The sequence below is a fragment of the Mytilus galloprovincialis genome, chromosome 8 (genome assembly GCF_965363235.1).
Source record: "Mytilus galloprovincialis chromosome 8, xbMytGall1.hap1.1, whole genome shotgun sequence".
NCBI classification, from domain to species: domain Eukaryota; kingdom Metazoa; phylum Mollusca; class Bivalvia; order Mytilida; family Mytilidae; genus Mytilus; species Mytilus galloprovincialis.
In genome coordinates, this window is record NC_134845.1 from 11,486,339 (window position 1) to 11,505,508 (window position 19,170).

A 19,170-nucleotide genomic window follows, 5' to 3' on the forward strand; every position below is an offset into this window, starting at 1 on the left:
AAACAATCTGTAGTGGCACTAATTTAATCATATCTTGGCGGATTTTAAAAACGATTTTTATACAATCCATTTTTCATAGTTTATTTCTTTTTCAGATATAAAATAATTTCAAACGTTTTATGTATGTTATGAAAATAGCTTAAAAATTAGTTTATCTTCTGATTTTTCAATATTAATAAAATGCTTCAAATGGTTTTGGATTATCACCCCTAAAATCAGATTCATATTTCGGTACTGCCATGAACATACGGATATTGTTCTATTTATAATTGATTTAGTCGTAGTCATTTTTAATTAATGATTATATCTCCCTCATAAATAGCTATGATTTATTGTCCTGGTTTTTTTGGTAAATCAGGTCTTGAACGTTTACATTAGGTGTTTGGTATTTATACATCACTGTGGATTTATGAAAAAATGAAATTTGTCTCTTTTATAATCCAAACTGACACATAATAGGAAGCTGAATCACTGTTTCTTCAAATTCCTGTGGGAGTTGTTTCCCTTTCATTGTTAAGAGATAACTGAAAAGTTAAAACCAAGGTACAGGTAGAACTGGTGGAAAAAGCAATATCACAAAAATACTGAACTCCGAGGAAAATTCTAAACGGAAATTCTCTACTCGAATGCCAAAATAAAAAGCTCAAACAAATCAAAGAAATTGATACCATAGTTACATTTCACGATTGATGAGTAGCAAAGACACGTCGTACGTTTTTAAACTACTGCCATCCGAAGCAGTAAAATCGGTACAGTTAATTTTGTTATTACCATTATGTCAATTTCTCTAAAGATAGACTGCGAGTCCCCGAGGGTATCCCCAGTCCAGAAGTAAGTACTTTGGTACTGATATGAAAATACAGATACTTTTATATTTGAATTTGCTAATATAAAATTTGGAAATCATTTAAGGGTATTGAATGTATCTCCCTCATGGTTACTTAAGATTTTATAATCTTTGATTAAACATATAGTTCTACTAATATTTGCTTATATCAATACCTATACAATATTCTCCCGAAATAGATTGAATATCCTATCTTTATAGTAGCTAATTAGGTTTTAAGCCATGGTACGTCCTGGAACACTAATTTGTCGTTCTACTTAAGGAGAACAAATTTATCTTATAATAGTTTGTATCTGTAATAAGCAGGATTATTAATCAATTAAAAGGTACTCAGTATCAATACACACGTAATGTCGAAAGCTGTTAAATTCCCAAAATAAACCAATCGTACATGAAAAAACAGTTAAACTAATAAAAATGGGTGATTTTATGCAAGAACATTGCAAAAAAACATTTTAAGACTAAGACTGTTTATGATGAATAAGACTATGTCATGAAATCGGAAACTTCAAATGTCTAGGACAATATATGAAATAGTTTAATCAAATTAGAAAGAAAAGTGCACACAGAAACAATGAATGATATATATGCACTGAGAACACGAACAGGGCTTACAAACTGCCAGCAACAATTGATTGACCAAAATAATATAAGTGATATAGGACAAGAACGTATTTTAAAATCTAGTCAGTTGTTTGGGTAGGTATCACTTTCATACTAAATTATTCAATGTAGATTTAAAGAAGAGATCCGTATTTCATACCAGATAATATAGATGAATCCATTCTCGTATAATCGTATGAAGTTTTTATAAATAAGTGACTGTAGAATGATTTTTCATGAGAAAACTTTCAAATAAAGACCGAATTCCAAGGATTTAAAACAAATACATCAAATTATCAAAATATGTATTGTACTGTTTGAAAAATCTATAGCCAAAGATATGACCTCTAAGGACTATCCTCTGTTATGAATATAAAACATGCAAATATTTGCAATGTGTGCAAATCGTATTTATTGGGAAACGATCATGGATGGGAGAATACGCGCGTCTGGCGTATTTACAAAATTTGGTCCTGGTATCTATGATGAGTTTATTTATTACCACTGGGTCGATGCCACTGCTGGTGGAGACTTATTTCCCCGAGGGTATCACCAGCCCAGTAGTCGGCTCGTTTGTGCTGACATGAATTATCATTGATATGGTTATATTTATAAATTAACTGTTTACAAAAATTTGTAATTTTTTAAAATACTAAGGCTTTTCTACCTCAGGCATAGATTACCTTATCTGTATTTGGCAAAACTTTATGGAATTTTGATCCTTAATGCTCTTCAACTTCGTACTTTATTTGGCATTTATAACTTTTTTGGATTCGAGCGTCACTGATGAGTCTTTTTTAGACGATACGCGCGTCTGGCGTATTTACAAAATTTGGTCCTGGTATCTATGATGAGTTTATTTACTGTATACAATAAAACAACGAAATAATCATTTTGCTACTAAGCATGAATAGAATATAAAAAAAAAATCGGTGACTTATAAATTATGAAGATACTAGAAGTATATTTGTCATTGATTGTTAATGCTCGAATGTCAGTTGTGACGTTTTTGATATTTAATTGATTTATTCTTAAATGTCATTTGAAATTCAACTCTACATTCCTTAGACTAGTACTATGAAAGCTTATGATATCAATAGGTTGTATAACTACTTGGACAAATATGTAACAGGCAATATCCAATGCTAAGAAGATGTAGAATTGATACATACAAAACAGTCAGCATAATTTAGCATATATCAAATAATTGTGTGCTGTAAAAGCTACATTCATAGGAATAGCGAACAAATTAGGAAATATACAATGCACAAAGAAAACTTTGAGTGCATTTAAGACGAAGGAGTAAAAGGGAAAAGTAAAACTACAGTTTTCCCTTGCAATGAAGTATTTAAAAAAGAAAGGAAAACGTACAACTGTTCATATTATTGTTTGGGTAACATCCCAAGAAAATTAAGTAGGTCAAATTTTGAAATTGACGAATATTGAAATTGTACTCAATACCATGTTAATGGTACACAACATTAATTTGTCCATTGGTTTCAACATTTTTCCTGAATGCAGTTTTGTACTACAAAAACACAATTAGATACACATTTGAATTTATGGTGGTCGTTACCTAACATTAAACTAGAACAGATTGATTACAAACTTTTTTAAAAGTCTTCAGTAAATTGATTCTTGTTTAACGAAGACATTGTAGTTTCAAAGTCAACAGATTAATTACGAATGGCATAAGGAAGTGATCCCGTCATATTACATTCTCCTTCTCATATTATTAACCTACTTTATAGTGATGTCTGACTTCATATCGAAGACTATCACATCTATTCTATAATGATCAATTGTACTGGAGGCATTGAGAATGGAAAATTAATAACATATGAAATCTTCATTTTGTACTTAAGGGAATCATTTCAAAAGTCTGACGAACTGCTATCAAAATATTATTGACGCTGGAAAATGATTCATTAATTATGGTTAAATTGTTATAACATGAAATGCGTCAAAATGCCAGGGAAAAATAAGTTTCATTTGTAACAACTTAATATAACACCGTGTATTCCCATCACAATAGCCTCTACCTTCCTAAATATAATAAAGTTGACAGTGTAAACTTAATCGTTGTTGCTAGAACAGCAGATTCAATAGGGTATTCATCTTATACTTTTCAATGTCCTTGTCAAATGTGGTTTTACATACGTAGAACGTGTCGTTTGGATGCCAGGACCATATAACAATACCGTGCAAAATGTCATGTCAACAAAAGTAGACAACATTATCAACCATCGAAACAATTTGTGTTATCCAACTTTTAAACGGGTGTCAAATTGAGAAATCAGTTAAGGTTCAAATGCTGTGGATTCATTTATTTCCGTCGATACCAATTGTTGTGGAATGAAAGACAATTGTTCTTTATAATCTACCAGTCACTTTATGTCTGGTTTTCGTTGTTCACACATGTAATTTTATGCGACTATCATACAAAGGAGAGGTTTAGCCGAAATTGTAGATCTAGATTCATGTTTAAGTAAGAATAATCATATGATCTGTAGTTTTACCATTGTGGCATTTTAATTTAGTGTTAATTATCGGATGATACATGTACAAGCATAGCAGGAAACATATAAACTGTCGAAACAACGGTCTCGCTTTTTTAAAACTCATGCGTTTAGCTCTGGTTTTGTTTGGTACCTAAGTTTTTTTCTCCCTTATTGATTCGCAACAACTGAACATCGAAAATTACTGTTGCCTTAATATGTAAAGCAACAAGTCGAACCAAGTCTAGACAAGTGATGATTAAGAATAATAAGGAAGTTCAATTAGCATTTCGAGTATCCAGCCTTCAACTTTGCTCATTATTTCTCAGTTTGCTTTCTAATTTGATAGGATTTCGGATGTCCGTCTTGTTTCTTTCATTGTCTACTTTTTACAATCAAACAAGCTTTTGAAAGACTTTTAGAAATATTTATTACGACCGTTTGGTGCTTTTCTATATCGTATCTTACAATACTTTTATATTAACATTAAACGTTTACTCAACTATTTATATAATGTCATTAAACTGTGATCGCAATTATATATCAAACAATGCCTTTGAGAAAAAGCCTGGTTGGTTGTGGCGTACACGTATAAGGTAACAAAACAAACAAATGAAAATACACAGGACAGGCATATGTTATCATTTGGTATGCAACACAGGGAGGAAATCCCGCAACCGAAGGGGAGCTAAGCTGGTCTATCATTTGACAGATTTAATTATCCCTGAATGAAACATATGAAAGATTAAAAATGCGCAAATGATACACAAGATATGTTAGTAATGATAGAAGTACTGAAGATGTTGTACCACACGAATTGATTATCTTAGCTGTATTTGGCAAAGCTTTTCTAAATTTGGAACCTCAGGGCTCTTCAACTTCGTAGTGTTTTGGCTTTTACACAAACTTTTGTAATTTGAAAGTCAATAGCGAGTATTTTGTATACGACAAGTGTGTCTAGCGATCACAATATTAATTCTAGGATCTATAATAAGTTTGTTAGCGTCAATATTTTTGAACGACGAAACCTTTAAAATCACATGATGAAAATTGCATTTGAGACAGTCTAACACAACAAACAATGCTATAATGTGTATGAATGATTCAACACATTCGTATCGTTCCGATACCTAATAAGAAAACTTGAAACAATGTGCTTGTAATGTAGCAATAAAACCATAATCTGGAAGTTAAATCATGGGTTTATTCATACATTTCTTAAAAATAAATCGGGATATTTTCTATCATTTTATGCTATTTATATTTGTCTCTGTGAAAAGGAATTAATATTTAAGAAGAAAACCATGTTATTATACTCCGCTCTACCAATACAAAGAATACAGAACATTAAACTTCTAGCAAACTTGTAAAAAAAGTATTGATAATCACTTAAGTCGGCAATTAACGGAAGTTATTAGGTTAGAAGATCGGCACGTTTTTCGAAGACAATTAGACATACGATCATTTTACAGGGCATCGAAGCAAACATATTTCAATTACATTGTCAGTTTATGGTGATTAAAAGACAAGCTGACGCATATTCAATTTAATGAATTAAAACAAATTGGTTTGCTGTTCGATATGTGAATGACTTTTAAAGATATCGACAGAAGACAAACAAGTTTCATCTGTTATTACCCAGTTTTTATGTCTACAGATAAAAGATCCAATAACGATTGCATGGTGAACATAATTAAACATTTTTAAAACAATTTCGAAGCAAAGGTATCTTACAAATGTTGGCCCAGCAATAAAGCTATCAGCATTTGCTAATCATATATAACCAGTCAATAAATGGTTGAATTATATGTTCTTCAAACAGTGGTTACAAATATCAAATTAAAATTTAATTTTGGATGTAACGCGTCTTCTAATTGGCTGACGTTATTTTGTTATGAGCCCATAGACATAATTTAGTCATGTGACCGTGACGTAATCAACGTTTTTTCATGGTTTTCTACGGTTTAAAATGTAATTTAGAATTAAATTATAAGAAATGACTGTAATATTTTTTCTGTCTATTCGAAATAACATAAAAAATGTGGTGCACACTGTTAAATAACCCGCTACCGCGTTATTCAGTGTGCACCAAATTTTTTATGTTATTTCTTCATAGACAGAAAAAATATTACAGTCATTCCTTAAATAAAATTGAGAATGGAAATTGGGAATTTTTCAAAGAGACAACAACCCAATCATAGAGCAGACAACTGCCGAAAGCCACCAATAGATCTTCAAAGCAGCGAGAAACTCCCGCACCCGCAGGTGTCCTTCAGCTGGCCCCTAAACAATATACATATAATACACCTTGAAATGCACATGCAGTTAACGAAGCTGAGTAATTGTAATTTATATTGATAGCAAGCATGAAGCATTTACCAGAATCTATACGATTTAAACTTTACGATTGCTTTTATTTGAGTGCAATTGTCGGTCAGAATACCTAGCACATAAGTCGATTCCTCTTGTTTTGTTGTTTTATCAACGTTTTTACTTGTCTTTTCGTTGTATGTAGGAGAGAATAAGGACATGTTCACGCTGATTGTTTGTTTCGTTTACAATATTTTCTGTTCTTTTACGTAGTTTATTGTCTATATATAGATCTTTCATTATTAAACTGCCACGTTTATTATCCTTTAAATGTTCATGTACTTCTCCTCACTTTGATGAATCTTACCAAGAATGATGTCTGATTATATGCATTATACTAGCTTTATCTAACTCAAAAAATCATGTCAATAGTAAACTCAAGTGAGTAATGAAATGTACTGTAAAATCACTATTTCCAATAGTAAACTCAAGTGAGTAATTAAATGTACTGTAAAATCACTGTTTCCAATAGTAAACTAAAGTGAGAAATGAAATGTACTGTAAAATCACTATTTCCATTAGTTTCATTTGTCTCTGTACTTTTTCACAATTATTATAACTTCAGGAACAGTATATTATTAGACTTAGCTGTATGAATCTGACATTGTCTCTATCCATCATTTGTAATTAGTGTTGTCCTTTGTCCTTTGTCTAGACATACTTTGGGGTTCGTGTTGTTTATTCTTTAGTTTTCTATGTTGTGTCGTGTGTACTATTGTTTTTCTGTTTGTCTTTTTTATTTTTAGCCATGGCGTTGTCAGTTTGTTTTAGATTTATGAGTTTGACTGTCCCTTTGGTATCTTTCGTACCTCTTTTACATCGATATGGTTTGTGTATTATAAGCCTTTTCTTGCACTCTATAGTAAATCTTTCCTATTAGCTACTTACAGTAATACAACTATTCTATTATAATTTATAATTATATTCCAATTTATTCTTTAACTCCATGAAGAGTTCAAGTTAAATGACAAAGCAGGTGTAAGGGAGGCGGATTAATTATTCCATAATAACGCATCTATTCCCCTCATAACATAATAATGCTTCAAAAATGAATATTGTACGCACTTCAGAAAAGACAATGTATACATCAGTATATATAATATTTGTTGTTATAACAAAACCTTGTTTTAAAATGTTTTGCTATCAATAGAACATAGCTGAGTTGAAAATTGCAGTCAAAACAAATTCTTCCAATATATTTTCTAATGATATTCGTGTGAACGTCCTTATTATCAACTACAACCAAAATTATATGTAAGAATAATATATTTATTGTCAACTTTTTGTTATACAAAAATTCTAGGACATTGTTTACACTGTTTTTCGCTTTTTCCATAACCATAACATTTAAATCAGACAAACATATAAGATTTGAACGTCATTATGTGTCCGAAATTTTTAGAAGCATTGTTTGTCGAGGGAATTGAATTGACGCATCCGAAGTATGCCTGTATTAGATTAATTGATATTCAAGCTCCATTGGTCGTTATATGTAGACTATAAGCAACTCCGATAAGGCTTTAACGCAAAAGAATTTTATAAATTTACAAAAATTTACCATTAGATAAAGGACGGTATGATTTCATATCATCGAGTTATGTACTTTGATTTTGCTTTCAGTGTCCTTGGGCAATATTTGTTATTATTGTATTTAGTTAAACATTTGCTTTTGTATTTTGCCTCAGAAACCATTCATGTGTATTTTTTGTAATAATGTCGATTTTCTTTATCCCTTTCGACAAAAAACATTGAGACACTAATTTGTTTTTGATTATGGCCATAATAAGGTTTTAATCTCATAGTCAATAAACTAATTTTCTATGTGCTAGGACGGAAATGACACAGACAGTCTAAACTATATCTGATCCTGTAATTACCCAATTAAACCATCTTTAAAAGACTGCTAGTTACATTGCATATGAATGTGGTTGACAATACACGCACTTGTTGTAGATAAATGGTTTCCTTCTGAAAAGGTTCACGGATGTGCAATTACATCAAATCATAACCAATAATAGACCTTTATAATAGCCATAGACTATTCCATTGTGGTAAAAGAACTAATGTGGTATTTTGACAATGTGTTGTATTATCAATATATAGTAACATTCTAGCACTGCCGTATTTGATCAGATTTAAAAACATTATAGACTTTTGTAATAAACATCCATAATGTCCATTTTTTCTTCCTAAAGAAAATACTAAAGTAGTGTCAGGTCAAAAGTTATAAAAGCCATCACACAAAAGAGATTTCTAACAGTTTAGTTGGAATATTATTAATTTTAAATAGGATAAGACCAGATATGTCGCTTTAATTGACTATAGGCAATTCCAAAGTAATATTAAAAAGAACGGTCTGGATCATGACAAAACATGTTAATTTTCCTAATTTCGTATAAAGCATAGTCTGCAAGTGTAACAAATCATGTCATGAAATATGAAAAAGAAACAAAAGAGAAAATAAAAATCGTAGCTAGAAGAAAAGCAAATGACCTTTGTAGATTGAGAGTAAATGACATTGCATCTCGGTTAAAAGTTAAAACTTATTTAATGGTTAACCCAATAACAGAGCACCTGAGGTCGGTTTATTTGTTTAAATAATTGAGTTTCTAGAAAATAGTTAATTTTGAGGATTAGTGTTTATGGTGATTTTGTTGCTTGTTAATGGATTTTACTCTATGTAACTACGGCGTGTATATGTTTAACAAACGATTTGCTCTCGTCATGCGTCAATTATTTACCATTTGTGACACTAATTTTGAGAATAACTGTTAATTACACAACAGGAATACGTATCAATGAAACAGAAGTTTGTCTCGATTCTGCATTGCTGTTAATCTTTCGTTTCTGATCTAATGATGTCATGTAAAAACATCATTGTCAGTATTGTGGATTCTTGTCAATATTAAAGCAATAACTTACAGTTTATGTGTTTAAATATGCAATTAGTCCCAATAACTGCCAATTTATGCCATAGTAAACATAGCAAAATAAGATAATCGTTGCAATATAAAATAAAGGATCGGCTCTGTCAAATCAATTGTAAAGATCGTTCTATGAATTAAGTCACGACGTGTAAACAAATCAAAATTCGAAAAATTTATAATGACAACTACTTTAATAAAATTCACAGTAAATTTCAGATTAGATTGATATGAAAATTCCGGGAATACCGGATGTATTAGTTTTCAGAAGTGATTACATAATAACAAGATCAGGAAACGTGAAATGAAATTAAAATATAGGAAAAAAATGTTTGAGACACATCCGCAAACGATAAAATGATATCAACTGAAAGAAAAAAATGAATAATTTTATTATCCTGAAATAGTTATTCTAGGTAACTGAAGTTTAAACATTAAGCATTGTTTGTAAAAGTAAACATATAATGTGAAAATAATGTACTTCTATAAGCATTTGGAACGATATATTGTCTGGATACTGGAATGAAATTTAACCGCTTGTTTATCGCGATGGCAAAACAAGAATGGTCATCCAGAATATCATAAAACTTGTAATCGTTAATATTATTACTAATCCAAAATAAAACGGGTTGTTGTGTGATATGTCCGGCGAGACAGGAATCTAGTGACACAAATATAAAAATGTCATATAGAGGTCAATAAGTATTATATAGTTATTTCTAAAAAGAAAAAAATATATATTGATATTTATGTTTGATCTGGCATGCGACAACATAACTGATTACATAACGTTTTATTACAATAGGAAACAGCATGTCGATCGACCGACATTACGGGTCAGTTGTATTGCTTTGGCGATGTTTTAATTAATAGCTGTCATTGATTTTTGGTATTCATTAATATCGTGTAATGCAAATTTCTATTAATTCTCAGGTTAAATTTCCGTTGTGTTAAGTGAACGATAATTCATTAGATTAAGATTATGTAGCATGAATGAACTGATCTGTGTAAAATTTTCTCTGCTGATTTGAACTTCTTTCACTTAGATGTCATGTAGCACAATCAAATGAATAACTCTAATAGCATTAACCATTAAACTATGAATGTGGCAACGGTGTCTGATACTTGAATGCATAAATATAGATGGGATGAACGTATTTTACATTCGAATTACTGCTGTTCATCAAATGCAAGTAACTCGAATGTTTTGTTCTGGTTTTAGAGTTTCTATAAAGGAGGTAAACCCAGAAAAGCGATTTGGACGCTAGAAATTCAATAAAATGTTACTTATATTTACCAGTACTAAGTCTATACCGCTGATAGTACAATGTTAGTTTCGAGGGTACTATCAACTCATTATTCATCATTGATAACCTAATGCAGAGAAATCCCCAAAAAGGTCTGCAAACGGATAAAATTTGTGAAATGTTGTTGTCATTGTTCATCCATTACTCTTATAATAAATATATTTCTGATTGAACACGAAATAGTTATGAAAGGTACCAGGCTTTAAATTTTTCGTCTATATTAGATTCATCAGTGACGTCAGATAAAAATATTTATACAGTCAAACATTTACAAAGTTAAAGAGCATTGAAAACCCAAAATTGCAAACAGTTGTGCCAAATACGGCTTAGGTAGTCGATGACTTGGATAAAAAAAAATCCTTAGAATTTCGGAAAATTTATACTTTTGTAGACAGGAAATTTATAAAAACGATCATTTAATTGATATTCATGTCAACACCAAACTGGTGACTGATGGACTGGTGGTACCCTTGGGGACAAAACTTCCACCAGCAGTGGAACTCAGTTATCAAAGGTACTAGGCGTATAATTTAATACGCCAGACGCGCAAGTACAAAGTTGAAGAGCTTTGGGGACCGAAAATTTTAAAAAGTTGTGCCAAACACGGCTAAGGTAATCTAAAGCTCGAGACAAATAACAGGAACTACCACATTTATATGACATCCATAATAGATAAATCATAATGAACATGATGAACAAAGAAAACCTAAACATCTAAAAATTTAGACATAGACTAGATATTTGAAGGATATATATTATTGTTCCAGACCGTATGAGCATTTGGACCGTAAGCGTACGGTCTGACTTATATTAAGAAGTTGTTCAAGTTTTTAGATACAAATGTATATAACAGATCAACTTAACTAGTATCTAAGATTTATTTAAAAGTACAATAGTAAATGAAATTAAATCTTAATATTTCAACTATTTAAACAAATCACGCGTATTTAATCTGTCAATCTCCTGTATTTAGCATGTCAGTAATTCATTAATTGCCGCCTAGTATGCTCATTGCAATTGAAGTTATCTGAAGTAAACATTATGTGGGAGGACAATTCTTTTAGAATAATTAGGAACTTTAAAAAAAAATGCATATGTCAAGGAACATGCATTCATGAACAAAACATGTAAATGTAAAAAAAAAAATATGACGTTCATTGTGGTACTGAGCAAGTGTCACCTTGGGCCAGAGTAACACAATAAGATTCAGATAATCAATTCAACAAATAGTTCGATTCAATTTATCCATCTAATTGTAATAATAACAATTTGTATAAAGTAATGATTTTGATAAATGTTTGTTTAAATTTAACCAAAATGATCCCGAAACATGATGGGCTATCTGGACAGTACGCGTATGGTCGGACCGTACAAGTATACGTATACGGTCCGGACCGTACAAGTATGCGCATACGGTCCGGACCGTACAAGTATGCGCATACGGTCCGGACCGTACGCGTACGGTCCGAATACTCATATGGTCTGGAACATTATATTCAAATCTAAAGATAGTCATTTGGATTTAAAATTTCAAATATCTTTCATTATGCAGTTGATTTGTTTAGTCCTTCTGATAATTATATTAATAACAACAAAAAGCGCGATGCTATTTTCTATTTATTATTCTAGTTTTTATCTTATATATCCCTCGTGTAATTCCTGTAAACAAACACTGTTGATCAAACATATCATTGTTCTAAAAAGGATTTGTAAAACAGCAAATAGGTAAAATATTTAGCTTTAGTCACCGATTCATTTGAAATGAAGGTTAAAAGTCAGTTATTGTACGATAGCTTTACAAAATATGTTAACTTGCATTGTCAGTTATCCATTCATTCCTTTATATATTATATACATACATGTAGACAAAAAGTCATTTGGTACATAAGTTGTGAAGTATAGCTAGACGCAAATACATATGTATATTACACAAACAAATCACTGTATGATCTAAACTACATGAGAAATACCTTTGTTTGGTAACTGTATATGTTTCAGAAAGTGGCAGACTAAACCAGAGGGGAGTTCCTATTTAAATGTTAATTATGAATCAAAGGCGATTTCGATTTCGTGTCAATACCAATCAGACATCACGAAATGATGTAGCATTACAAATTGTTGTTGCATAAGTGAACCTCGGAGCTGATTAAAACATATGCACTTAAGGTATAACAAAGGTAATAAGGCATTCAAAAACAATACGTATGATGTAGTAACTTTTTTATGGTTTAATTTTGAGATATCATCATTAATATGCTGATATGAATCAATGCTCCCTTACCCAAACTTATCTAGCTACAAGGTACGTATCTTATACAAAGATGGTAATATTTTAAAATATCGTTTTTGTGTATTGCCTTTGATCCAACACTTTTGTAAATTACTTTACCCAAAACTATGACTGTGTGAAATAAGTATTTTGTGTTAAATGTATGATGCAACATATGAAGCGATACTTCTATACTAACCTCGTAGGAAACTGTACTATATGACAGCAACACGTAATTCGTATATGCAGATTTTCATGCAATCTCACCTACAAATTGTTTTCAGAGACCTTGAAAATTTATATATAATGTTCATTATATAACAGATTCAGACAGTTCCGACAATGTTATGCAATATATCTGAATATTTGATAAACGAATACATGCTTTCTTTTTAATTAAGATTGCATAATTATGCAGTAGTATTTATCCCAAAGTGAGTGAACATGAGTACTCATCCAAAAACAGTCATTAATCAAATTTTGAAAGTTAACCTTTGTGTTCTCCTGTTTATATAGAACATTTAACTATGTTTCTAAGAAAAAACAACAAAAAACAAAATAAAAACATATAAATTGCAAGCAATAAGTGGTGACATTCATTCACTTTATATGATTTCAATATTCAATTAAGTGGATGGCGTACTAAATTATAATCCTGATAACTTTGATAACTAATTATCCATTGTCCCGAGTGACTTTATGACTGAATAACAAAAATACATTAGAATATAACGTTGTTACATGAAACTATATGACACATTTTAAAATCAAACGAAAACATATTATTGAGTTCACAAACTGTGACGGAATTACAATGAATAATCAAACACCTATGTTGGTACCATTGGGAGAATATATTTTATTGTCTAGATTTGTGTTATACATTATTAATTTCAAGTTATAATATGTAACATCACTGCCGATGAATCTATACATATTATTCATTACAAAAAGTCTTGATACAGCATGGGTCATACGACCATTGCTCATTTTATCTACATTATGTCATAATAGCTTATACAGTTTATTTGATTTACACAGAAGAATACAGAACATTGAACGATCTAATTCATTTGTAGTTACATTGCAAATATTAGTATAAGAGAGTTTTGCATTGTGTCTAACGTAATACCTGTGTCCCAGGGGAATCGTCTCTATTAATATTTGATTGGTTAATTCATAATCAAAAGGCAATTTACATTTGACAAAGCGCTGACTCATTTACTAGTTGATATAACTCGTAGTAGAAGTAGTATATAAAATGACAATGATATCATGACAGTGTAATGGAAAATATATAAATTGAAAAACACCGTGCAATTAGCATTGCTTTGATAAAGCATGCGTTTCATTTGATTCCAATATTATGTCCTCAAGGATACTGTGCTTAGGTGTGATAGACATTTCTCTATGCTTTAATAAAATGTATAATGAGTATTCTTATGTGCACTTCGCCAATTATCTATAATATAAAAATGGTATTCACAATTGACGACGCTCCTTTGACCTTTAATTCAATCAATCAAGTGGACAAGTTATATTGTTTATAGATTTATACGATTTTATCGCTTAATCTGTTAGTTTTAACATTCAAGAATCAATATATTTTCGAACAGTTTCCATGCACAATCAACGATAGGAAATAAATTATAGCTGACTTCGATATTCCAGTTGTACCAAAACATTCGCTTAAATTAATTGAGAAAAAAAAAACATAGTCATTGGGAAATACGAACAAGCCTTGTAAAAGTAGCGTTACATGTATCTTCTGTTACATTGCTTGTAATTTTGTATTGTCTCTGCTGTATTAACGTCTCTAATATAATTACACAATGCGGCTTGGGGAAAATTGCTTTTTTCACATTGATTATGTGGTACACATATTAGGCCAGTGCCACTAATGTTTAATATACATATTTTAAAACGAACAAGCTGGACAAACTTTGCATCCTTTCACTATTCATTCACAATTATTTTATAAATTCTAGGCCGGTGTAGTGGGTGGTTTGATGAAATTACACAAAGCAGCCATGTAGACAGCGCTTGATCTAAATATCTTGATATTTTGTGTAACTAACTATGAATCAATGCCTGTGATTTTAAATTCTAAGTCATGTAACATAGGTAGTCAGTGATTTTTTTTTAAATACTATTTTACTATTTCAAAAGATCAAGTTGCCAATATGCTTCTAGATATCGCAGGTTCTAATGCTAAATGTGTTAAACCTTTATCTCGATAAGATTTGTTTGGATTCACAGATAAGTGACACAGTTATTAAAGTTTATATATATAAATACCATTTATAATTTAAAATTTAAAATTTGAATGACGTTTATCTTACTTTTATGTTTGTCTAAAAAAAATGATGGATCTTTGAATTTGGTCGGTAGATACTTATTAATTTGTAAGACATTGATAATAGATTTAGTACTATAAATTTGAATGTTTTTTCTTTCCGCTCCAAGCTCGGTCGACAAGTTTTTTGTTAGTGGCCTAGACTTCAAGCTTACATCTTATTTCATTTCAGTTCGGCGGACTTTGTACTACGTGAGCCTATTCACGGTTTGAAACATATGCGTGTTTCAAACCTATTAACTTTGGACTCAAATACACATTTCTCACAGTTTGTTTTTCGAAATGATATTATTCTAGAAGCACAAATTCATAATGCAAATGCAATTGTTTAGCACCGGAAATATGTACACGAAATTGAAATTTAATCAAAATCGAATGAAAGATTGACTGTAAAATTAGCACGAAACATGCATTACCATATTTTATTGTTTAATTTTATATGAAACAGGTTTAGCGTAGTATACATTGTGAATAAACGCGTAGTTTGAAGGTAACATATTTGCTTCAATACTTGTGAAAGAAATGAAATAGCAACTTTAAATGCCACAAGAAATCAATAACTTAGACAAATGGTTTGACACGCGATTGATGCTTTCAAAACTGAAAAACAACATGTGAATTCAATGATACTATAATTAAACATTAAGCAGCTAGGGATTGAATTTCTATAAAATGAATAGAAATATTTCAAATAGTTTACTATTTCATGGGTACTGTTTTCTCTATAAGTTAACAAAATCATCAGCTACAATTATTGATGAACAATTTACAACATCAATGTTGAATCAAACAACAAGTTTATCGCCCGGTTGGATTTCTGTTTACTGTATTTTTTGGCTTTTCGTTATGATTTCAAGAATATCTTCGGAGGAATAACTTGGATAAAGATGTATGTCGCTGTACGGCTTTCGTCAATAAGTAAAACAAACAAAAATTAGGGGCGAAATTCAAACTCAATAGTTGAAAACAAACTGACCAAAGCAAATGACACCCATCATGTCGCTATTGTAAGAACAAACCCGGTGACATGTTTAAAATGTTATCAAAGGTACCAGGATTATAATTAAATACGCCAGACGCGCGTTTCGTCTGCACAAGACTCATCAGTGACTCTCAGATCAAAATAATTATCAAGCCAAACAAGTACAAACATGAAGAGCATTGAGGACCCAAAATTCCAAAACAAGGAAGGTCACAATCGGGGAAAAGAGGACGTGATTGTGGTTACAACAACTGGGATATAACCGGAAACAAAAGTACCGAACTCAAAGGAAAATTCAAAACAGAAAGTTTCTTATCAAGAACCCAAACACACCAAAACGAAAGTAAAGCAACTGTTATAATTCTGACTTGGTACAGGGATTTCCTTATGTAGAGAGTGGTAAATTAAACCTGGTTTTCTAGCTAAGAACCTTAAAGAATTGTTTAGTTGACTAATATCGTCTTTAAAGTAACAAGCAATAATTTCGTAAAAATAATAATTGTATCAATGAAAGAATAAGAATATAAATAAATATTTTGTCGTGGTTATTTGTGTATTTGTTTTGTTTTGCTACGTCCTTCTTTTGGTCATGAAAACAATAATATTACGGTGCGAAAACTTATCTTTCAATAAAGTAGCCTTCATTAATCAAAACAAGTTTTAAGACTAGGTGGTTGGCCGACTAAAAGATTGGTTTGAATTTTAAAACGCACAATAGAAAAACTTATTCTAAATGATGTAATTTTCACAAACATTTAGGAATTTCCTATCCGAGAGTTCAAATGGATCCGCTATATACTGACATCAAACCTCTCACAGTCGTAGAACAGACCCTTACATCAACAAAAAAAGTTATGTGCCAGTAATGAAAAAGTTTGACCTTTATACCAAAAGGGCAAAACTTTCTGTATTTGCCTTAGGGTCTTGAACATTTTAACATTGTTTCTTTTTAATTTTAAAATTGTCATTTGGGGGATTTCATAGAATGCTGTACGAAACACGTTTTTTCTCATTGACGAAGGTGGTGTGATGGCTACTTCAACGTCAAATAGTCTCTGGAAAATATTCGTCTTTTTTTACAATATACCACATCTTATCTTTACATGTATCTATATGCAAACACAATGTTATTGTACAAATACACTTTAACCCACATGTAGAGACATTCATGTTCAAAAACATATAGCATATACAGTCATGAAGATCATGTCAACATAAAAGACATTTTTTTTATAAGTCATTAGCAGCTTATCAAAAAGTAAATCTTTATTAGTAATCAATAGACTATCTTTCTAGTATTGATTTTTGTGACAAGAATTACCTGATGTGAAAAATACGTGTATTGATCTTGTTTTGCAATATAAATTAATCTCATTTTTTTAATGTTTCTCTCCTCATGGACCCAAGCTGTTGAATTAATGCAATAAATTTTTCAACAAGTCAATATACGTTTTATTAAAATGTCAGTTTCCCTAACGGTACACTACATAATAGGTCTTTTAAAACAGACAGCTAAATTTCCGTGACACAATGGTATCAATATACATGCTAATATTGTTGTTGTAGATTTTAATCATGAATGAGTTGTTGCTATTCTTATAGGTATACAATTTCAATGGAATCTTCTCAATTATTAAAAGATTTTTGTTATAGAGGTAAAAATTGACATATTTATAGGACAGAAACGAATGTGTCATTTAAAACATCATTGATTTTGTTTAAATAGAACAAAACAATACTAATTTTTACCCAAAACGTTATCACACAAACAATAATAATAATAATATTAATAATAATACTACTACTAATAATAATAATAATAGTAAAAATATAAAACTGATTACTCTAATAATAATACAAATAATAATGATAGAACTAATAAGAGAAATGAAAAAGAGAACAGTAATTACCTTAAAATGTTCTAACTTTTTTGTGATCTGGTGCTGATCCGTTGTTTGTTTTTAGCAAAGTCGTATCCCTCAAAGAAAACAATACTTTTAATAATCCTCCTTTGATGAATATAATCAAATAATACTTCCTCAGAACAAATGTCCAGTAACTGAATGCACCATTACTTCCTTATTGTTCAATATGAATTATAGTTGATTTTTTGCAGTGTTAACTAATTCCTAAAGCACAAGATAAAAACACGCGGGAATGAAACAAGCACCTGCTGAGAAGTTGTCGTCTGCAAGCGCATCACTGAGCCATGTGTTCCGATTAAATAACAGACTTGATCATGATGCCGCTGTGCTGAGAACTTGTACACCTAGGACTGTAATCTGATTATCCTGAAAAACCAATTGATTCATTATACTGTTAGATCTGATATATTAAGACGGAAAATATTAATGAAAAAGAACTTATAATCGACGTTAAGTTGTTGAAGCAATCAATATTAAAAGAACCTTGCCTTATCGGTTGGAAGTATGACATTACTGTAGTAGAATATAAATAAGGTAGATTGTCTCTGTGGAATCAATATTACTGGCATGTCGTGACGTTGTCACTCAGTCGATCCCACCTTTGTTTAAGAAAACTCAAAATAAGACAATATATTGGAAAATAACGCTTCATAAATATAACTTACTATTACATTGAAAAAAGATGTGTGTATCTTCCGATTTTTTTTACATTTTGTTAAGGCATTTTCACGTTTTTCAATTAATGAAAGATTATTTTTTTTTTGTTAATTAGAAATTATAATTAAATGGAATATGTTATAAAATCGTCGATATAAACAAACTGATCAGACACAAACACCGAGAATGCAACACAGTCTTTGAAAATAGACATGTGACCATACAATATAGTAAAGCATTAAACGTCTTGATATACCAATTTCGTACAGTTGACTCTTCGACACAGTAGCCTTGTCCATTTGGTCAAGTTTAAGTTGTAATGATTGATTTCCATACCATTGTGTTATTTAACATTTTAAGAGGTTTTATGTACAAAATGGGTAAGAGGTTGACATTTCTGAGAATCAACACCAAAACTACACAAAACACCAA

The 19,170-nt window shown here is 30.8% G+C and overlaps 1 protein-coding gene across 3 annotated transcripts in view; it reads right to left on the minus strand.

Moving 5' to 3' along the window:
* LOC143085076 (uncharacterized) overlaps positions 1-18,554 on the minus strand; it is a 30,966-nt gene extending 12,412 nt beyond the window's left edge. Inside the window, exons 1-2 of one of the 3 annotated variants that reach the window (XM_076261253.1) lie at positions 18,327-18,554; positions 18,067-18,134 (exon numbers count right to left, since the gene is read on the minus strand). The gene's annotated coding sequence lies outside the window, so the exon portion shown is untranslated. Of the gene's footprint in view, positions 1-13,017; positions 13,086-18,066 lie in introns of all 3 variants that reach the window. The other 2 variants (XM_076261252.1, XM_076261251.1) reach the window with 2 other exon arrangements.
* Positions 18,555-19,170: the final 616 nt, after the last annotated feature.